The sequence below is a fragment of the Coenobita brevimanus genome, chromosome 79 (genome assembly GCF_032717465.1).
Source record: "Coenobita brevimanus isolate Jiangsu-jjx chromosome 79, ASM3271746v2, whole genome shotgun sequence".
Classification (NCBI taxonomy): domain Eukaryota; kingdom Metazoa; phylum Arthropoda; class Malacostraca; order Decapoda; family Coenobitidae; genus Coenobita; species Coenobita brevimanus.
In genome coordinates, this window is record NC_137032.1 from 2,873,464 (window position 1) to 2,895,281 (window position 21,818).

Sequence of the window (21,818 nt, forward strand, 5' to 3'; positions counted from 1 at the left end):
ACCTCCATCACCCCTGCCACCTCCATCGCCTCTTTCTCCACTACCTCCTTCACCTCCCTCACCTTTTCCTCCACCTTCTCATTTGGCCAGATTCCAATTCAGTAAATTTCTGCTGTTAAAATTAACTCAGCAGTTGGAATCGCCGAACCCGGTTTTTTTTTTTTGACGTACAATTTCTGAATTTTTTATGAAGTGGGATTCTCTCTCTCTCTCTCTCTCTCTCTCTCTCTCTCTCTGACGAACGATTTAGGTATTTAAGTTTCTCTAAACCCGCATGCACCAGTTAGGGTAGCCAAGGTACTGTGGAGGAAAGCCTTCGTGCGATGGCATCTATATAACTGAGTGGCCCAGCTGCCTGGTTATGCAAACGACCCCCATCCACTTCCTTTCTCCCCACCCTCCAAGGACAAGGTAAACTTAAGCCTGCAGTCCACCGGGTTCAGGTTCAGACTGACGCCGGAAGCCTTTCCCTTGAATAACGTATTAGTTTATTGTTGGGAGGGATAGAAAGCTTCGTAACATTCCTCCTTTGGCAATTTATTGTGCATATTAGACCTTAACATTCGCTTATACGTTATTTACCATATATCGTTGTATTATCGGCAATGTTTAGAGTAATAACCTGCAAGTGGATATTGGGGTGCAACGTGCATGGAAAGTAAACCACTAACGAGCAGGTGTCACAAAAAAATTGTAGTAGCAGTAGTAATTGTAGTTGTAGTAGTAGTAGTAGTAGTAGTAGTAGTAGTAGCAGATGAATTAGTAAAAAAAAAAAAAAAAAAATACTAGTACTAATAGCGCTACTAACAAGAAGCAGCGCCAAGGCACGACAAACCAGTCCCCGGCAGTCATTTTAATGCTGACGTATAAACACAACAGGGTATCTAGTCAAAGATGTCACATGTCAGATTTGGAATAAATCGGGTGAAAACTGACGATTTAATGCTCATTTGAAATTTTAGGCCCGACCCACCTGACATTGACCCCCCTACCGCTAACTGCGGGATGACCCCCCTGATGTAATGAGGCATGTGACAGGATGCAGATTTGAAAGATGCACCTTTAGGTTTTGGTTTCATGTTGATATGACTAACTTGAAAGGAGTTATGGCGATCAGGTGATCAGAAGGTCATAGCCCAACATCCCTGTGATTTTAGTCAAAATCGCTCCAGTAGTTTTTGCGTAAAGTTGTTAACTGACAAACAAACAAACAACCAAACAGACAGACAAACCGAGTGAAAACAATACCCGTCCCGACGCGTACAAAAACAGCGGGTGACTGATGACATCCCTGCCTCCCCCATCATTTTTTCCCAGGCTATCTGTTCACCATTATATGTCTTGCTTCGGGCATCCTTAGCTTCCAGTGATGTTGTTAGGATCAACATGGAATTAATGGCTTTCAATCAGCGTTGGATGTGTAGGGTAACAGTTTAATATCCTGTGACTGTTTTGTGGAAATGATGTGATTACCTGTGTGCTATTTATGTCCAAGTTGTATGCCAGAATTATGTTCGGATGATGATGATGATGACAGTAACGACTGCTGAGATGATGATGATGATGATGATGAAAGACGTAAACAAAGTGCAGGTTAAGAGCCAATGCTGACACAGACCTACTCAGCATCAAACTGCAGTATCGGACTCAAGTTACGGGAACCTCAGCACAGAAGTCTGACGTCCTTTCAACGAGGAACATGAGACTTTGGGAAACCACACGACAACCCGAGACGAACCCATTGAAGGAAGGCGAGCTCTCATCCACAAAGCTAAAAACAGCCTTGAATGTCTTATAACGTTACGGTGCTATTGTGGACAGTAATATCTACCTACTCTTTAGATGAACAATTATGAAACTCTTACAAAATATTCTGAAGAGGTCATTGGGTTCCGATCATCGTAATACTAAATATCAAAAGTCAGTGCTCACAGTCTCGTTCTTTATCGTGCAGTATTTACTCGCAGTGTCCGAAATAGTAAATGCAAGGACAAAAGTCTGACTAATATTTCACCTAATCTGCTTCTCCCTTTCCTCTGGTGAGTAATATTCCCAAGTCAAGAGAGGCTTGGTATGTTTCTCTGCCCATAAATGATTCTCTCTGATACATTACGAAAGAAAATGACGAATCAGCCTTAAGTGTGAAGCAGACGTACTGGAATAGCAGACGAAATTTTTACCCTTGACTGTCTATCATCAAGGTACCGTTCACATATGTTAAAGCAGACTGATGGTTTTAAATCTCGATCCACTGAATAAAAAGACTTCAGAGTGACTCTGGAGAGATCTATCTGGCTGAATTGGTTAGAAGCAGTCTTAAATAACTACTTCAATTAATAATTTGTTTTATTACTTTATTGTGGTTAGTACAAAGGGAGTTCAAAGCAGCCAAAAGATTGCCACGGAACTCAGTATATCCTCTTCTCGCTAGGGTTGGTGAAGCCTGTGACGGAAACCTGACAACGTATGATAACCACTTCTTAACATACGTGACCATGTTGTCTGCTTGTGATAAGAAGAAAAGAAGATAAAAAGAAGAGAAGAGAAGAGGAGAGAGAGAGAGAGAGAGAGAGAGAGAGAGAGAGAGAGAGAGACGCACTCATCCTGCATTCATCTCACTTTCATCTTCCCTTTCATGATGCGCCTGATTAACAGTGCGGGATATTGTCAGGATTCCTTTACAGTGGGTGGGACGCCTGGTGGTTTAGTGGTATTAGGTGCTAGCTGGGGTACAGGGAAAGGTGTTATGTGCATCGATTCGAATCCCCAAGGACCGAATTATTAAAACTGAGAACGCCAAGTAGTGTAGCCTCTAATTTTTGGGAGTCTGAAGCATTTGATGGTAACAGAACTGGTCGACTATTCTGCATCGTTACTGACCTCTCTGTAATGTGGGATGCAGGCTAACCACATCTGCTAACTGCCATGAGTTCAAAAAATAGCAGTTTAACATCTTGGGCTTACTTACACCTTTACGCATCCCTTTTAACAATATGACTGTAACAGGTGGCTAGGGTTCCCGATTGTGTGATGGCGGGAAGCTGTCGATCGGGAGGCGGGGGGGATCTCCTGTTCATTCCCACCCAGAGCCATTGGTGACGAGAGGAAGAGCATCATGCAGACCACCATCCTTCTTTCGGTGGGTAGGGAGGTAATGAGGAACGTTTGTATAACCAGGAAGTCGAACCGCCTGTATATATAGGTGCCACCACATGAAGGCGTCCCTCTCCAGCACCAACACCTCAACGTTATCGATAAATTGTGCATATTACACCTTATAACATCGTTTTGCATGATACTGGTGGAAACTATGTCGATATAAACGTGATATAAATACAGTAACATACAAGACAGGGCGTAATATGCAAAATTAATCGCTAAGTATAAGATGCCATGAAGCCTCCTATCCCAACCAGAATGCTGGCCTTATTCGAGTCATGGGAGCCTGTGACTGCATAACCCGTTCAATCCCATGAAGTATTTTTTATTTTATTATTGTTATCTCCTGACGATTTTAATCAACTCCAGGGTGACTTCTCAAACTGGAGGAATTACATGTACCGTAGAAGGTAACAGGTCCGAACGCTGGAGGTAATTTTGAACGTTTTGAAAAATTAAATATAAAAATGTATGTACAGTATATATATATATATATATATATATATATATATATATATATATACAATTTTAAGAAGTACTGTATTAAAAATAAATATAAGAATGAAGATAAAATAGAGGGAGTAGGTAGATGGGGGTAGGTAGAGGCGAGTAGGTAGGAGAGTTAGGTAGGGGCGGGGAGCAATTAGGTAGGGTCTGGGGTATTGGAGAGACTTAACACTTCAGTGCTCCATTCCTCTGTTGGCCTCTTCCACCTTCGCCCATTTCTAACAAGGGATCTCCCAAGCTAAATAGGCCTATAATCACCTGGCTGTAGCATGAATAATATATGCCAATAGACGACATTAACTTGAAAGGGTTAACTAAAGCAGACTATTTCTTTAGGAAGCTGGAAGCCCGAAGGTGCGGCAGAGGTTAGTTGTCGGGATGAACCAACCGTTTTTAATACCCTCACAAGCGACAAGTAATCATCAAACTTTATAAAATCATCTAGAACTGGCACCAATCTTCCATCACCACAACTCACCACTACCACCACCATCACCACCACAATCCCTCCCCCCCCTTTCCACTAACACCACCACACCTCTCCCCTTCATCGGAAAACGAATGGTGAAAGAAACAGCTGAGACAGGGAGCACGAGAGAGGATGGACGGCTGTAGAATGGAGACCCAGAAACCTAGGGTTGTGGGGTCCCCGGCGGTTCGATCGGTAGTGTGTGCGTCTGTCAGTCTTTACCTGGGTTCAGTGCCACCCCAGGAAGGATATTTAAGAGCGTGTAGCGGTGTGCCCTTTCCTGTATTCTTACACGTTTGCACTCTGTCCAGGTTTCTGCGATGACACAAACTCCCCCCAAAAAACACAGCCACCTCAACAATGTCTACATGCACTTCACACCCTACCCTCTAAATGCATTCAACATCTTTACCCATGCGATAAGCACTGGGTGGGGTGGGTCATTTCTCCATCGACAGAAAGTGATATACTCGGCCATGAGAATCAGTTGCCCTCCAGGACCCGAAACACACGGCTTGAACGTGTGAAGTACGGCTACCCACCCGACAATGCCAGGCGTGTGGAAGCCGTCCGCTACAGTAAACAGAACATACTTAAGATTTTTTATGAGATGACTTTCTCTCTCCCTCTCTCTCTCTCTCTCTCTCTCTCTCTCTCTCAATTTAACAAACCTGACACACTGAAGGGGTAACTCCAATGTTTTTTCTAAGCTAAATAAAATCGTCTGATAATGAATAAAAATAAAGATAAAAAATTATTAATTCTGACCAGATTGACATACTCAGGCTCCTCTCAGCTGAACAAAATCGTCTGGCTGGAAGGGAGAATATGCTAGAGTTTTTCCGAGCATGAGAGAGGTTCAATTGACGCCATTATTCTCCCTTCCTTAACCCCTTCAGTTCCATGGAGTGGTTTATATTTTATTCTTCCTCCCTCCAGACGATTTTATTCAACTCAGGAAGGACCTCTCGTACTGGAGGGGTTAATGAAGGGTGTAGGGGTTAATGAAGGATGTAAGGGTTAATGACGCAGGGGTTAATGAAGGATGTAGGGGTTAATGAATGGGTTAATGAAGGATGTAGGGGTTAATGACGTAGGGGTTAATGAAGGATGTAGGGGTTAATGAAGGATGGAGGGGTTAATGAAGGATGTAGGGGTTAATGAAGGATGTAGGGGTTAATGAAGAGGTTAATGAAAGACGTTGGGGTTAATGAAGGATGTAGGGGTTAATGACGTAGGGGTTAATGAAGGATGTATACAACTCACACTTTAAAAGTCTATCCTAGGGCAAAAAAAAAAATCGTCTGGAGATGACAATAAAAAAATTAATAAGTAAATAAACGTCATCTGATTCACTGCATTAAATGATGACCTGCCAGTAATCCAGGTAACTCCGTGCAGGTAAACACTGTATAATTTGCACCCGCAGGCTAATTACCATCGCCTAATAGCCACCAGGGTGATATTTTGGCGCTAATTCCGGGGTCATTCAGATTTACGAGTGGAGCTGCAATAAAGTGTGGGGTAGTGGTGTAGCGGCCTTACTGCCTCCTGTTAAAGCACTGCAGGGGTAGCCATGTAGTGCCGTACTGTTTGTCTCGCTTTTTGTTTTTATAGAGTCTTGAAGTGTTTTGTAATCATCATCATCATCGTCATCATCATCATTACAATACTATTTCCTACTTGCCTAAAGCATGTGGAGTGACATGGAGAGACAGGTTGACGAATGAAGAAGTGAAGGAACGTTGTGGGGTGGATGTGGATGTGATTGAGAAAATTAGGAGAAATACACTAAGGTGGTTTGGACACGTGGAAAGAATGGAGAATGAAAGACTGACTAAGAGGATGTACAGTATGTAGGTGAGGTGGAGGGAGGGAGAGGGAGAGGGAGACCGAGGATGAGGTGGAGGGATGGAGTTGAGTGGTATATGAGGGAGGGGAGAGTGAGTTGTAGGGAGGGCAGTCAAATGCTGGGTGACAGAGCGACTTGGAGGCGTTTTGTTTGCGGCCACCCTTTGCGGGATTAGGGCGTCAGGCTATAGATAGATAAATAGACTAAAGGTTGGTTAGCAGAATTTCCAGGTAACCACTTCTGTACGAGCGGTTTTCCCCTTACGTACGTGGAATACTCGGTAGATTCTCAGCAAGACCCACCCTTACTCATACCATCATACCAGTCCTGAGTGAGGTAGCCCCAGCATGTATCCAGTATGGACGGTGGGTATTAGTGCCGAAGTGGTAATAGGTGAAGGTGTGGGACATGTACGAGAAATAACTGGGCCTCAAGATGTAAAGCCTGTGTCTAGAGTCGAACATATAGAAAGAAAAATGTATAAAATAATGGGCGCTTAGCTACACACTGCCACCTGCATATCAAAAATCGATTACTTCAGCTGTGCAGAATATTGGCGTCTTTTCTACTTGACTCCTACTGACTCTAGACAATTTTAATTGTCTAGAGTCAGTAGATAGCCCCCTAGTGGTGACAGTTCTATATTTCTACGTCTAACTCCTCCAGCCCAAGTACTCCCTCTCGTGTTGATCAGGCTACACTCGTTTGCCTGTAACGAGATTGAAATGCGAGTAATAGTCTTCATCGCAGTAGAGAAATTACGTCAGCTGGAAAACTTAGGAAAATGTGATAGAACGAGTGAGTGAAACCAATACCATCACTAATATTATAACTTAACACACAGACTTAAAGATTATTTTTATTCATGCAACAACCACATCATTTTATTCCTTAGGTGAGATTTTTTGAGCTGGGAGGGGGCGACGCTGCCTTTATGTAACCCTTTCACTGCTAAAATCACATGGAAGTGGCAAGCATGAGGCATTTTATATTTCATTCCCTCTTCAGCCACACAATTTTATTCAACTTAGTGGTGACATCCGGGAAATGAAACTGATCTAACTTCCGACTGTAAAAAAAAAAAAAAAAGGAAAAAGAAAAAAATAAACAGTACCGGTATCAAGTTTCTCAATATCAAGAGTCAAGTAAATCGTGACACTCCATCAATGCTAGTGTTATAAGTAAATAAAATAAATAAATACATAAATAAAAGCAGTGCTGGTATTGAGGAATCGTCCAACATAATCCCTCAGTTATTAGCGTTATTAGCTGGCAGAGGAAGTTAATTACACTGCAGATGGACAATGTGTGTGAGCTGCAGCGGGTGAGGGGGTGAGGGAGACCGAGGATGAGATGGAGGGATGGGGTGGAGAGGTATATGGATAAGGGTGGTGTGGGTTAGAGGAAGGGCAGCTTGATGGTGAAGGACAGGATGACAGGTAAGTAACTTGTGGCGATCCCTAGCTAAGTTAAGGCGTTTGGATATAGATAGAAAGACAAACAGATAGACAGGTAGGTAGGTAAAGAAAGAGAGAGAGAGAGAGAGAGAGAGAGAGAGAACACAGAAAACTATACTAATTCCCTCAATCCATCACACCACTCAAGGACAAGAAAATAATTAAGTAAAAGCGATTCAGCGGAGGGAGGGAGGGAGAATAATCAATCGCTCTCACATTATTACCTATCGGAAATTATTAATGACACAGGTAAAAATAAATATAGCTTCCAGACACAATTACGGGAATATTAGTTTATAAAGGAAAGAGAAAGGAAAAATGAAAATGTGGAGAGAAAATAATAATCATGAGTATTTTTCTTTGAGACGTTCTTCTTAATGCTAGTGATGGAATTAAACGTAGTATAATATGCCTTAGTTTACTTCCACCTCCTTCCCGTTCCTTAGCGTCCTTAAAGAGTGAGTTACATGAACAGAGGAAGTACAGAAGAGAATTAGATTGAAAGAAAACACAGTGGCCACAAAAAGAAATAAATCATCGCTACATTATCTTCTGCCAACGTTCCCACCCTGTTCGTTACCATGTATGTTCCAGCCAACGCCAAACGCTTATCATCAGCTAAAACTAGGCCTTGGGAGTGCTATACCCCTATTACCGGTACTCTAACTTGCCCTAAAACTGCCATCTCTCCAGTGCTAAGTTGCAACAAACCATTAACACTAGCATACGAGTTTGATGCCATTCATGAACAAGTGCTCTGGAACGGACGTAGAGCCCTGGTACTTTCTTTCTCTGTCACTGAGCTACGTGAAATAATCTGCAAAAGGACGATAATCTTGGCCAGGTTAAGGTGAAAGGCCTACAGTATCGTGGTGAATCCAATAACCCCTTAATGGTCCAGACAGCTTTATTACAGTGTTTTATTCGAGCAAACACAGCACGTTATTATTCAGCTGCGAGAGTATAGCAGCCAGAGAAGGTTATTGACGTGAAAGTGAAAATGTACCGGTATTGCAAAAAAATCCAGATGCTGAAAGCTAGAGATCGAAATTTGAGAAAACAAAATTGAGAAAGATTGGCTTAATAAATAAATAAAGAGAGAGAGAGAGAGAGAGAGAGAGAGAGAGAGAGAGAGAGAGAGAGAGACAGAGACAGACAGACAGACAGACAGAGAGAGACAGAGACAGACAGACAGACAGACAGAGGTAGACAGATACAGATAAATGGATAGACAGATGGATGAATGGACAGACAGACCGATAGAAAGATAGACATAGATAGATTGACAGATAGATAAATAGACAGAGATAAGGGGTAATTAGTGCTCCTGGCTCACCACCAACAATAAAGGTGAAATAAATAATCCATCTAAATAAAAAAAAGTTCCTTGAATAATGACAGGTAAAAATGGGAAGAGAATGAAAAAGACGTGATGAGGAAGAATCACAAAAAACATCCCATTCGTCACTGAGAGAGAGAGAGAGAGAGAGAGAGAGAGAGAGAGAGAGAGAGAGAGAGAGAGAGAGAGAGAGAATATGGGACGCATCACTGAGGCAATAGTCTATAACTAGTCTACCAGAAAGGAGAGAAGGAGGAAGAGGAGAAAGAGTTGAAAGAGAAAAAGAAGGGAGGGAGGAAGGGATAGAGGAAGGAAGGAAGGAAGGGAGGAAGGAAGGGAGGGAGGGAGGGAGGGAGCAAGGAAGGAAGGAAGGAAGGAAGGAAGGGAGGGAGGGAGGGAGGGAGGGAAGGAGGGAGGGAGGCCAAGAAGAGAAGTGAATGGAGCAATAAAATGCGATAGAAAATTAAACCTGAGACTGCACACACGGAGATAGATAGATATATAGATAGAGAGAGAGAGAGAGAGAGAGAGAGAGAGAGAGAGAGAGAGAGAGAGAGAGAGAGACAGACAGACAGACAGACAGACAGACAGACAGAGACAGAGACAGAGACAGACAGACAGACAGACAGAGACAGAGACAGAGACAGACAGACAGACAGGTAGATTGATAGACAGACAAAAAATGTGACAGGCAGGAGGACAGACAGACAGACAATAAGACAGAGAGATAAACAGACAGACAGACAATAAGACAGAGAGATAAACAGACAGACAGACAGGCAGGCAGACAGAGCAAGTGAAGGAAAAGGAGAGAATCAAAATAAAACGGAGGGAGAGGGAGCAATGAAACTTGGGCGAAAGACATAATGGCAATGAATTCAGAGAGAGAGAGAAGAGGAAGGAAGTAATGAGGCTGGAACAACAATGGGGAGGAAAGCAGTAGGCACAATGGTAGGAGACTCAGAAGGTGCAGTGAAGAGGAGCAAGGGATAGAATGAAGGGGAAGGATGGACGGGATAGAAAGAAGGGGAAGGATGGACGGGATAGAAAGAAAGGGAAGGATGGATGGAGAAAAGGATGCGAAAAGAGAAACTGGAAAGACGAAGTTACATGATCTTCACAAAGCCTTCCTTGCTCCACAAAAATATACTGAAGGTAAATGGCCGTTGATATTGAGATGCAGTTATTTACTCTGTATGAGACAGAAATATAAGTGACATCAGTTCACATTACAAGCTTCATCTCTGTTTAGGCCTACATGGAATATTTTCGGAGGGATATACAGAGGGCTTCAGAGGGCATCCTATAATTCCTATACATATAAAAAAATAGTACTGAAATAAATGGGAAAACGCTATGGATATATGGGAGGCGCAAGGAATGAAATGGGGAAGAATCTATTTGGAAATGGAGAGGGAACTGAAAGGAAAGAAAATGGTAAAAGTGAGATCATAAAATTGAAGATGGTTTGAGGGGACGTGGGCAGGGGAAGAAAGTGATGACGTAAGGGATGGGGGGGAGAGAGAGAGAGAGGGAGAGAGGGGAGAGAGAGAGAGAGAGAGAGATGAAGGGGGAGGGGGGGTGAGAAAGGGACAGGATAAAACCCCTGCCTGGTATGATGATTGACTTCCCGTCTCTCTCTCTCTCTCTCTCTCTCTCTCTCTCTCTCTCTCTCGTGTTCTTTTGTTGACTTGCCTCCTCTTTCACACTCTCTCTTTCTCTCACCGCGACCCTTGGGATATAAAGTTAAACATTAAACACAGCTCTCATTCTCTCTTTTAACAGCCACTCTCTTTACCCACACCACCTTCTCTTTATACTCACTACACCATCGCACCATACCAAACTGCACTTCATCACACTAACCACCACACCTCACTACAGCACACTACACCACTACACCACATCACAACGCCATCACACTACACTACCACACTTTACTCTAACTCTCTCTCTCTCTCTCTCTCTCTGAATTCATTGTCATTATGTCTTTAGCCCAAGTTTCATTGCTCACCCTCCCTGTTTCATTATGACTCTCTTTTCCTTCACTTGCTCCGTCTGCCTGCCTGTCTGTCGGTCTGTCTGTCTCTCTGTCTACCTGTCTGTTTGTCTACATCTCTAACTCTCTGTCTGTCTGTCCTCCTACCTGTCTCATTTTTTGTCTATCTATCAATCTACCTGTCTGTCTGTCTGTCAGTCTGTCTGTCTGTCTCTCTCTCTCTCTGACAGTGACGTCAAACTAATGATGACATAAGAATCAATACCTATGAGACGGAGTTGTTACCACGCTTCGGTGATGTCAGATGAAAGAGATGTCACACACACACACACACACACACACACACACACACACACACACACATACACACACATTTGCCTTTTATACTATTTCCACACCAGTTTACATCCAATTCTTCCACCAGGCCCAAGTGCCTGAATGTACACATGAAAGAACTGAACCTGAACACCCAAAAATGGCAGATCAGGTCCCAAACTTACATACAAACTTACGATGAAATATTTATCGCAACTGAAAACATGAAACGTGGACAAGACTCTGTACTCCACCGTCATTCATTCAAAAATATTAATAATAAATAAATAATCAGAGTTACAGTACAAGGTTGATACCAAATTTCTCTGTGAAAGTTAATAAAATCCCAGCCACTCTTACCTCCACAATCGTCAGTAATCTGGTCCCCATACACCTGTCAGCCTGCACACACACACGTACACACCTGCCACACACCTGCACACACACACACATACACACCTGCCGAGAAAGACAAACAAATGAAAGCTGAAGTTGTTGAAGCATTTAGTTTCGCCAACAGCTCGACCTAAACAGATGCAGAAAGTCACCCAGGCAAAAAATCCACTAACTTGTATCAAATGTGTGAAGGTGTAAAAGATTCGTGCTTAACATGGGCCGATGATTTGATGTGTTTGATAAGAGCATGGTGTGTGTGTGTGTGTGTGTGTGTGTGTGTGTGTGTGTGTGTGTGTGTGTGTGTGTGTGTGTGTGTGTGTGTGTGTGTGTGTGTGTGTGTCTAGAATGTGGTTGGCGTGATGATGTGGTGTGGAATTAGGTGCGATGTGGGTGTGGTCTGTGGTGGGATATTAGGTGTGGCATGGGTGTGGTCTGTGGTGGGCTATATTGGTTCGTGTGTGTGTGTGTGTGTGTGTGTGTGTGTGTGTGTGTGTGTGTGTGTGTGTGTGTGTGTGTGTGTGTGTCTAGAATGTGGCTGGCGTGATGATGTGGTGTGAAATTGGGTGTGATGTGGGTGTGGTCTGTGGTGGGCTATATTGGTTCGTGTGTGTGTGTGTGTGTGTGTGTGTGTGTGTGTGTGTGTGTGTGTGTGTGTGTGTGTGTGTGTGTGTGTGTGTGTGTGTGTGTGTGTGTGTGTGTCTAGAATGTGGCTGGCGTGATGATGTGGTGTGAAATTGGGTGTGATGTGGGTGTGGTCTGTGGTGGGATATATTGGTTCGTGTGTGTGTGTGTGTGTGTGTGTGTGTGTGTGTGTGTGTGTGTGTGTGTGTGTGTGTGTGTGTGTGTGTGTGTGTGTGTGTGTGTGTGTGTGTGTGTGTGTGTGTGTGTGTGTTAATAATGACCAGTGTTTAGTGTGTGCATGGTGGTGTAAGAGGAGGTATAAACGGTGAGATATGGTTGGTGTAATAGGGTATGGCTGCTGGTATTATGCTTGTGGTGCGTGAGGTGTGGCTAGTAGTAATGTGTGTGACGTGTGACGTCAGTGCTGCATTGTTAACAGTGTGGGATGTTTCGAACAATATATCAGATGGCATCAGTGTAGGGAAAGGGAAGAGAGTGTTGTTGGTTGCGAGTGTAAAGTGTAATGTTAAGTTGAGGGTGCATTTTGAAGTAGGTTACGTGAAGCTAATGATGTACTAGATTTGCCAATAGCGAGTTTATTCTAGTCTAACAAAGAGCCCTAACCCCATCTAAGCTAGAATGATAGCCAAGTGCTATCAGATTGCAAGGTCGATTGAACTACCAACCAAGGAGACTCATTCCTACCTCATTACTAAAGTTCACCTAATTTCATGAAAGCATGAATTATTATTCAGATTGTAAGAGTCACTCAATTCCGTCAGTTGAAGACAAACCAGTCAAAGGCTATCTGGCAGTGGATGTGATGTGTCTGAATTGCACAACAGACTATCTCAGAGTACGATAGGGTACAGGGTATAGAGTATGGAGTGTGGCTGGTGTGCTTGACGTAGCTATACTTTAGCTTGTACAGTTAGTTAGCTTTTTTATGACGGGACTAGGCCACTCACAACCTGAATACGAGGTGGTAGTTACATGACAGTCAGTGAACCATAGTTATGAGGTAGCAATGAATCTCTCTGGTTATTGGTCAAAGCGACTTTCCAATCGAGATAACTACACTTGGGTATCAATTGAGCTGAATGAGGCTAGGAAGCCATGTAAGGTTGGAACAAAGACTCCACTGTGAAGGTATAACTGCTAATGACACAAATGGAATGTGGCAGAGAATGGGGTGAGATGTGTCAGCTGAGGCGCCAAAGGTGTGGTTACCTTTAATTTTCATTTTTAGGGATATAGTCAGCTGTGGTTAAGGCATAGTTGGGTTTTGTGTGTGGTGTCGTTTGGTGGTACGTGGATAACAGTTGAAATGTGTGAGGGTATGGCTGGGTAACTACACAGGGATAGTAGTGCTGTCCAGTTAGGTTAGATTTGGGTAGGTAAGGTTAGCTGTGTGCCTGGTTCTGTGTGTGAGATGTGTTGCTGAAGTATATATATATATATATATATATATATATATATATATATATACACACTGTATATATATATATATATATATATATATATATATATATATATATATATATATATATATATATATATATATATATATATATCTCTCTCGGACTAACAATAGGGACGTGTTTTCTGTGGTTGGGTACAAAGGGATGGCGTTACTGTTAGATGTGGTCATCTCTGTTACTGTCAAGCTTGTGGGTAGTGTGTGATTGCGTGGTTGGCTGTGTGCGTGGTGTGGCTCAAAGTGTGTGGTGTGTGCTTTAGTGACCTGTAGCTCACTGTATGGGATGTGTTAGGGTGTGGTAGGATATACAGGGAGTGGTGTCAGCGTTTGCATTTGGTTTGGTTAATCAGATTAGGTTAGGTGAGGTTAGGTGTGTGCAACATGTTTTAGTGGTAGCTATATGGTCGAGGGTAGGGCTGTATCATGGTGTAGTGGTGGTGTTAGAAGGCATGGTTAGCCCTGCCCGTAAATGTCAGGATGGTGGTTAGGTGGGGTTAGTAGCCGTAAACTTCAGAGCTTTGAACCTTTACGGCACAGCTTACAGCCTCCCCTTAAGACCCCAGAGAGCAGCATTCTACATCCCAGGGCCTCGAGGCGTGTGTGGGAGGGGGAAGATTAAAAGCTGGAACCGTTTGTTTACATCTGATACTAAACAGTTGGTACTTTTTAATTCACTTGTATTTTGATTACTTCCAACTAAATTCTTTTGAAGATAATACAGCTTTTTAGTTTTATTTGGGGGTAAGGTCGTGGTTCTTTCACCTCATTTTTAAAATCTACTTTGATACCATTATTATAATGTTAGCATGCATTTTATTTTCCTTATATTTCTCCATTAACAATTAATTTCTGTAAAAATAAGGATGATGATTAAGACGATAACCATGACGATAATGATGAGAGTAATAGTAATGATGATGACGGTGATGATGATGATGATGATGAATAAGAACAGCTGGTGATGCCGGACGATTTAATCAAACTAAGGAACGCGCCCAAGACCCTTAGAGTTGAGTGAGTGTCCTTGTTATGCCACCCTTCGTTTAAATAATCTCTCTCTCTCTCTCTCTCTCTCTCTCTCTCTCTCTCGTTTCTATGATAAAGGAGCCTTCACAACATCAAACCCTTTCGATTCAAACATGCACTATACCATATATTCATTCTTGTTAACCAATGGAGGTGATAGGTATGGTCTTCACTAACTCTTTTCGTATTATTTTCGTACACTGAAAACAATCATCAGGAAATAAAAAACAAGAACATTTAAATCCGTCCTCAGATTAAAGCAGGTAACTATGATGGCTCTTCATATTGTTTTGTCGATTTTTTTTACTGTAATGTTCACTTTATTTTTATGTAAAGTATATATCTGGTGGCTACATGAGTCAAGCTTAACGTACTCTCTATACAACAATCTTATTCACCAGTTACGCATTGGAGAGTTTATATGTATGGCCACAACGCAACCTTTATAGTCTCCTTCCTCAAGCATTCTAGTTCTATCCTACCCTAGTTCCTACCCTAGATCGGTCAGCTTGTTGCCCTCTATATCAGCCCCTGTAATTCCTTTTAGTGCAGTCTGTAGCAGTGGTAACGTTAGCATCTGTCTGAAGAAGAACAACATCCCACCAAAACTACATCAACGCAACCTCCCTCACGCATGCTATTATACACAACCCTGACCTACCCTGGTTTTGTCAGCCTATAGCCCTGTGTTACCGTCCCTGTAGCCCCTTTCAGAGCAGCTTATAGCCCTGGAAGATGTACCGTTCTTATGTGGAATATCGTCCCAAAACTAACCCACCCTCCCTCACTCATTCCATCTCACCCCAGACAGACAGACCTCTCCATGTTCGATCATACTGTAAGTCTATGTTTCAGCGCTTGCAACCCTAAAGGATATATCGATAGCCCTTTTGCAACGAGCCACAACTATACCAAATCAGTCTGCTCATATATTCCATCCGAACCTCCTCATACATATAAACCCATCCATGTCCTGCCTTACCCTCATCTTTAGCCCTCGTAGGCCTAGCTCTGGTACCGCTGTCGGTAGCTAACAGCATTTTGATGTACGGTAGCCTGTCACTCCAACTCTGCCAGACTACCAACGCCGTCCCACACATTCCATCCCACCCCTAAACTACCCTCCCCTACCAAACCTAGTCTACCCAAGTATTCCCTACCCTAACAGCCTTCCCTACTAAATTACCCTTCCTTACTATTCTCTAATCTAGCCTACTCTTCCCTGCTCTACCCTATTCTTCCAATCCCCACCCTACGCTGTCCTACCCTACTCCACCTTAGCCTTCCTTCCCCTACCCTACCATACCCTATCTCCCATAGCTACGCCTCCCTACCCTTTGCCACTCTACCTTTCCCTACCGTGCCCTACCCTTCCCTACGCTTACTTACCCTAACCTTACACCAGTCTGCCATACCGTACTTTTGTCTCTCTCACTCTCTCCATGTAGCCTAAACAGAATCGTACCGGCAAAAAGAGGTTTCCATTGCTCTCCTGCCTCTACATCCAACACCCCATCAATGAATGTTCCCCGATCTTTCTGTTAGCTATCTTCACTGCACTGACAAAATCGCCACACCCTTCATTTCAACGAATCATCACTTTCTTCTCCACTCTCCCATTCCACTGATATTAAAGCTCTCGTTCATTTCTGTCAATTCGCTTCCATTTCTGAACTTTCTCTACTCCCCTGTCAAAGTTCCCGCTTCCTTCATTCCTTCATCTTCCACTCTTTCCTCATTTATGGGACGTATTCTCTTGGGCTCTGGAGATTCCCTAGCACCATTCCTAAATATTTATTTAGCTCATTACCAATAAATATTCCTTAGTATCGGCGTGTTATTTATCTGTATTAAATAACGATATAGCCGAGTCTGCATAAATAACACGACTAGAAATTAATTAATGTTAACGTATCACAGTTTTTCCAAAGATGAACTGGTACTGGCATCTCCACTCACTGAACCAGCGTACATCTTTTTCATATTCTCCTTATCATCTCGTGATTATTTTCTTCACTGAGCTCACGATAGAGTTTCTGAATTGTAGGTGTCATACAGGAAAAATAAACCCTTTCACCAAGAGATGCTTTTTCCAAACTGAATAAAACTATCTGGTAGCAGTAACAATTAATTAGAAAGTAAGTCACCTGGATTTAAGAAATTTAGGAGAGACAGGGGGTCACCTCAACCCACGGGATTTTGCAGCCGCCTTCCTTGCTGTCACTCTCTCCCCTCACCATTTGTTGGATAGCCAAAAATTTATTCTATAATTCATTCACGACCTAATTTGGCCTAAAATTGTCATCTCTCCACCCAAAATGCTGAGCTGTAACAATAGATTAACACTAAAATATTGTGGTAGTCACGAAAAAGTGCTTTGGAAAGGATGTACAATTGTACAGCCGAAGTATTGTCTTTTTCTGCCACTGCGATACAGGAATTAACCTGCAAAAGGACGAAAATCTGGGGCAAGTTAAAATGAATGAACTATAGCTTTCTAGATTCCATGTGCAGGTAGGAAAACAATCACACACACAAGCAACTTAACACAAGATGAAATAACTGAGTTCCCTCCCCAGTGTCTCATCTTCCGGGCCTCAAAAAACATCATCATCAAGCTCCTGTGTTAATGTGCCACGTCCCTTATCCAGCACACTTTATTTTGAGATATTGTTCAAGACTCCTTCAATCGTATCGCTCGTTCACATCGTTTATAAGGGCTCCAACATACTTTCCTTCAATATAGCTAGTGGTGTAGTCTTCATGGATTCGTGCTATCTACTGACTACCTGATCAAGCTTAGGATAAAACTGTCGTACTGAGCGGGGTATATAGAGCCTTCACACCCCTTATCAAACCCTCCACACACCACTAAACTACCCTTCATCGACTCCTCTGTTCAGTAGGAGGGAGATGGTAAGGAATACGTTAGCACACTGTCAATATAACTTAGCTTCCCCTCTCCCCTTCCCTGCGTCTTCCGCGTAACAAAAAACAAAAAATCAAGCTATTGGGTTTCTGTCTGGCCTCCCCACACTCACCATCCCTTCCTTGACGAAATTCCTGATTATTCTTTCAAAATATTCACGTCTTGTTCATTAACTCTTGATATCTCCGGACAATTTAACTCAGTCTGGGATAAATTTTTCAAAGTGGAGGGTTTAGATACAGCCTTGATTATCCCCTACGCTACCACGGAGCTCTCATAAATTATACCTAAGTATTTGTTCGGTAGCAAAATAATAAACAAATAAATAAAATCATCATCATCATCATCATCATCATCATCATTATCACCATTATCTTCATTATAGGCTAATCATCATCATCATCATCATCATCATCATCAAAATAAATCATCATCACAATAATAATAATAATAATAATAATATGATGATGATGATGATGATGATGATGATGATAAAGAGAAATGAAAATTCAGCCTCGTTCCTCCCTTGCCCTTCCTTGCCCATCACACTATTGGGTTTACGTCTCACGCCCCACGCCCGAGACACAGCACTTGGCGATATTATTAACAACGCCTCTTCACTCACTCGCCCACGCAACTCATTAAATATCGACGCTAACCTGCTGTTCAGTTCTAAGCAGAGCGAGTGTTGTCGGGCCATCCTTATACCACAAAGGACATTATTATTATTTTCATTCTTCTTTCTATCGTTGCACAAATTTGCCCACCATTAATTCCCTCAATCCCATGACTTTTTTTTAAAATTTATTCCTGCTGTTTCAGACGGTTTTATTCAGCTTAGGAGAGGGTATGAATAGAAGGGGGGGTCATATTGGCCAAACATCTCCCATTCATGTAGGCGATCCATTGCGACAAGTGGAAAAGTTTGGGTGGGCGAGAGAGAGAGAGGTTAGAGTTTCTGAATACAAAGAATTCAAGCTTTAACCTGTGTCTCTTTCCTACTCAATCTTTCCGTCTTTCACTAACCCTTCCACTATTCCCAGGCTGAATAAAATCGTCTGATGCTGGGATGAGTGAAGTAAGAAAATGCGTCTTTGGATTGAAGGGGATAATTCCTGTACATGACTTCAATTTTTACTACCCCCAGTGGACTAAACTCACATATACTTAACACGATTTTATTCAGTATATTTCTCGCTAAACCCACAAGACTTTATCAGCTCAGTAGTGGGGTAAATTAAGGTGTGAGTCAGTGCGTTGGTGACACACACAAAAAAAAAAGGAAAAGAAAAAACGAGAAAAACTAAGAAAGGGTGGTGTTTGAGGACGTTTAAGGAGACAGAACAGGGTGGTGTGTGTGTGTGTGTGTGTGTGTGTGTGTGTGTGTGTGTGTGTGTGTGTGTGTGTGTGTGTGTGTGTGTGTGTGTGTGTGTGTGTGTGTGTGTGTGTGTGTGTGTGTGTGTGTGTGTGTGTGTGTGTGTGTGTGTGTGTGTGTGTGTGTGTGTGTGTGTGTGGAAAATTGAGAGGGGATAAATTAACTGCTCCTCGCCCTACCTCTCTCCTTCCCTTAATCCAAACTAATTAAAAACATACAATTAGCCTACATGAACAAGTATTTCTGTGTATTTTATTTGTGGCTTCTGATGGGTAGGACAAATACAACAGACAACATTATAGTTTCTTCGCGCTTTCCTTTCCCTGATCATTTCGTCATCTCGTGGTTTCTCTCTCTCTCTCTCTCTCTCTCTCTCTCTCTCTCTAAACGCTAAGTCATCACTGTAGGGGTAACTGCAGTCATTTGTCTCAATTTCACCACCCTGATCTTTGTTTTATTTCATTCCCTCTCTCACATCATCCATCCTCACCCAGACACCCTCCCATCCTCTCTCCCAGCTGAGTGTGTGAGGTCTGGGCCAGCACTGCAACGTATCAACATGCACGATTCTTCTGCAACTTGGGCTATCACATTTCTTGCAACTTCGACCAGTGGCGTGCACAGTCAGTCTGGGGGTCAAGAGGTCTAGCCAATAAAAATAAAACGAGGGGAGGGCAGGCACATCACCCCCTGCCGGTTTCTATGAGAGAGAGAGAGAGAGAGAGAGAGAGAGAGAGAGAGAGAGAGAGAGAGAGAGAGAGAGAGAGAGAGACAGAGAGACAGACAGACAGACAGACAGACAGACAAAGAGAGAGATTTAAATTTGAGGGCCAAGTTAGAGTAAAAGAAGGTATAGTCATATGAACTCTACAACCTGACTACACTTGGCTATCAACTGAGCCGAAGGGGTTGGCGATATTCACCAGGATAAAACAAACGCACTACAGGCTTCTCCTTCCTTGCTCACGGACAGGATTTGATTCCTCCATAATCTAGCCAAATATCAGTGCTTCTCGACAGCTGCCCAAATCGACCTCCTCCCTGACCATAAAACTCACAATATCGAAGGTCCTACAGCGTCATACAACCTTCTTTTATGGCCTGCACAGCGTATCGGTGATTTTATACGACGTAATCTCACAAGAATGATATAGGTCTTTACTTATTCTTGCCACACCCAGACAGTTTTACTCAACTGAGAAGTTTGTGTAGTCAAAAAGACGCAATTTCCATGAATCTCTTCTGTACCATAATGTCTTTTGTACGAATATGTTCTTTTCCCTGGTGCCAGACTATTTAAATTCAGCTTAGTGGAGACAAATGATAGTGAAGGTGTGAGCAACTATCTCCATCAACCTCTTTAGTACCGGAATTCTTATATTTTATTCTTGGGACCACCAGACGATTACTCTGAGCTTAGGAGAGTGAATTGGCAGTGAAGGTAGTAACGTAGTAAGTACTGTATATTAGAAAAAAATGGAGTTCCCCCGAGCTAAGCCCTGTATTGGACTATATAGCGCCGCTAGGGTTACAGGAGCGAGCTACCACTCCCGGCACGGCAGCCCGGGCGAGGCTCGAACTCGCAATCCCCCGATTATGAGTCCGGCGCGCTACCACTGTGCTACCGCGCCCCCCTACTGTATATTAGAAGTATTTATTCAGGATCTTAGCCAGTTTACAGGATGAAACAGGAGAGTGTATGTGGGTGAGGTGGAGGAGGGGAGGAGAAGAGGAAACCGAGGATGAGTGTAGGAATGGGATGGCGAGGTACCCCTTTTCTGAGGGTGAGTGTCAGTTGGAAAGAGGCCTGCCTGGTGACGGATGACAGGGTGATAGAGGCAATTCATGTGCAGCCATCCCTTCCAAGACTATGGCGTGTGCTGGCTAAAAATACGACGATATTGATGAAACAAATGGTAAGCGGGGGGCGCCCACCCAGGGCCGAATTTGAGGAGTGCGGGGGGGGGGGGGCAGAAAGGGCAGTTGCCCAGGTCCTCCACCACTTGAGAAGGCCTCCATCAACTATACTTTGTTTTACAAGCCATCAGGGGCGGATCCAGTGGGGGACGAAAGGAAGCCATGGCCTCCCACCTGCGATTTAGTACGAGTAGAAGGCGAAAGTATCTTTTAACCCCCTAAGACGTGATAGAATGTTTTCTCCTCGGCCAAAAGGGTCCCCTGGTTGGGTAACAATTCACTGACAATACTATACTGTCAATAATGTAATTAATGCCAATCGCTAACTCACGCCTTCAGTATTTAAAACCTCTTAAGCAGTACTACCGGTACCATTATCAGTGCCTTGCCTCTGTTTCAAGCATGTTCCTTATGTGATCGTCCATTCATCCTAACTCGTTAACGGCGATAGAAATCTTAACTAGTCTATTTCTTGCTGACACCAGACGATTTTATTCAGCTCAAGGATGGCTTCTTGTCATCTATGGGTCACGACTGATGGAACTGTCACTTTCGCAAGACTTGAGATGTAGCTCATTCTCGCTTCTTCCCACTTTTTCTTGTTTCTGTCCTACCTTCGCCATTACGCTAAGCATTGTGCATGGGGTACAGATGCTGCTGCTGCTGCTGCTGCTGATGATGATGATGATGATGATGTTGATGATGATGACGATAATCATGATGATAATGATGTTGATCATGATAACGATGATGATAATAATGATGATGATACGATATTCATGGTAATGAAGATGTAATGATGACGATGATGATTTCTGTAGGCCTATACGATTATTAAAAATGTTTGCTCACATCATTTACTTTTCTACTTTGTCTCCACTCAGGGTATGATGAATAAGATGATAACACAAGGGTATTACCAGAACCAAAAGTGACTCTGGCATTGTAAGATATTCCCGGTACTGGGACTGTCTAGA

The 21,818-nt window shown here is 42.9% G+C and overlaps 1 non-coding gene across 1 annotated transcript; it reads right to left on the reverse strand.

Moving 5' to 3' along the window:
• Window positions 1-20,483: 20,483 nt before the first annotated feature.
• TRNAM-CAU (transfer RNA methionine (anticodon CAU)) lies at window positions 20,484-20,555 on the reverse strand. The gene has a single exon. It is a non-coding gene; the product is annotated as a tRNA-Met (tRNA).
• Window positions 20,556-21,818: the final 1,263 nt, after the last annotated feature.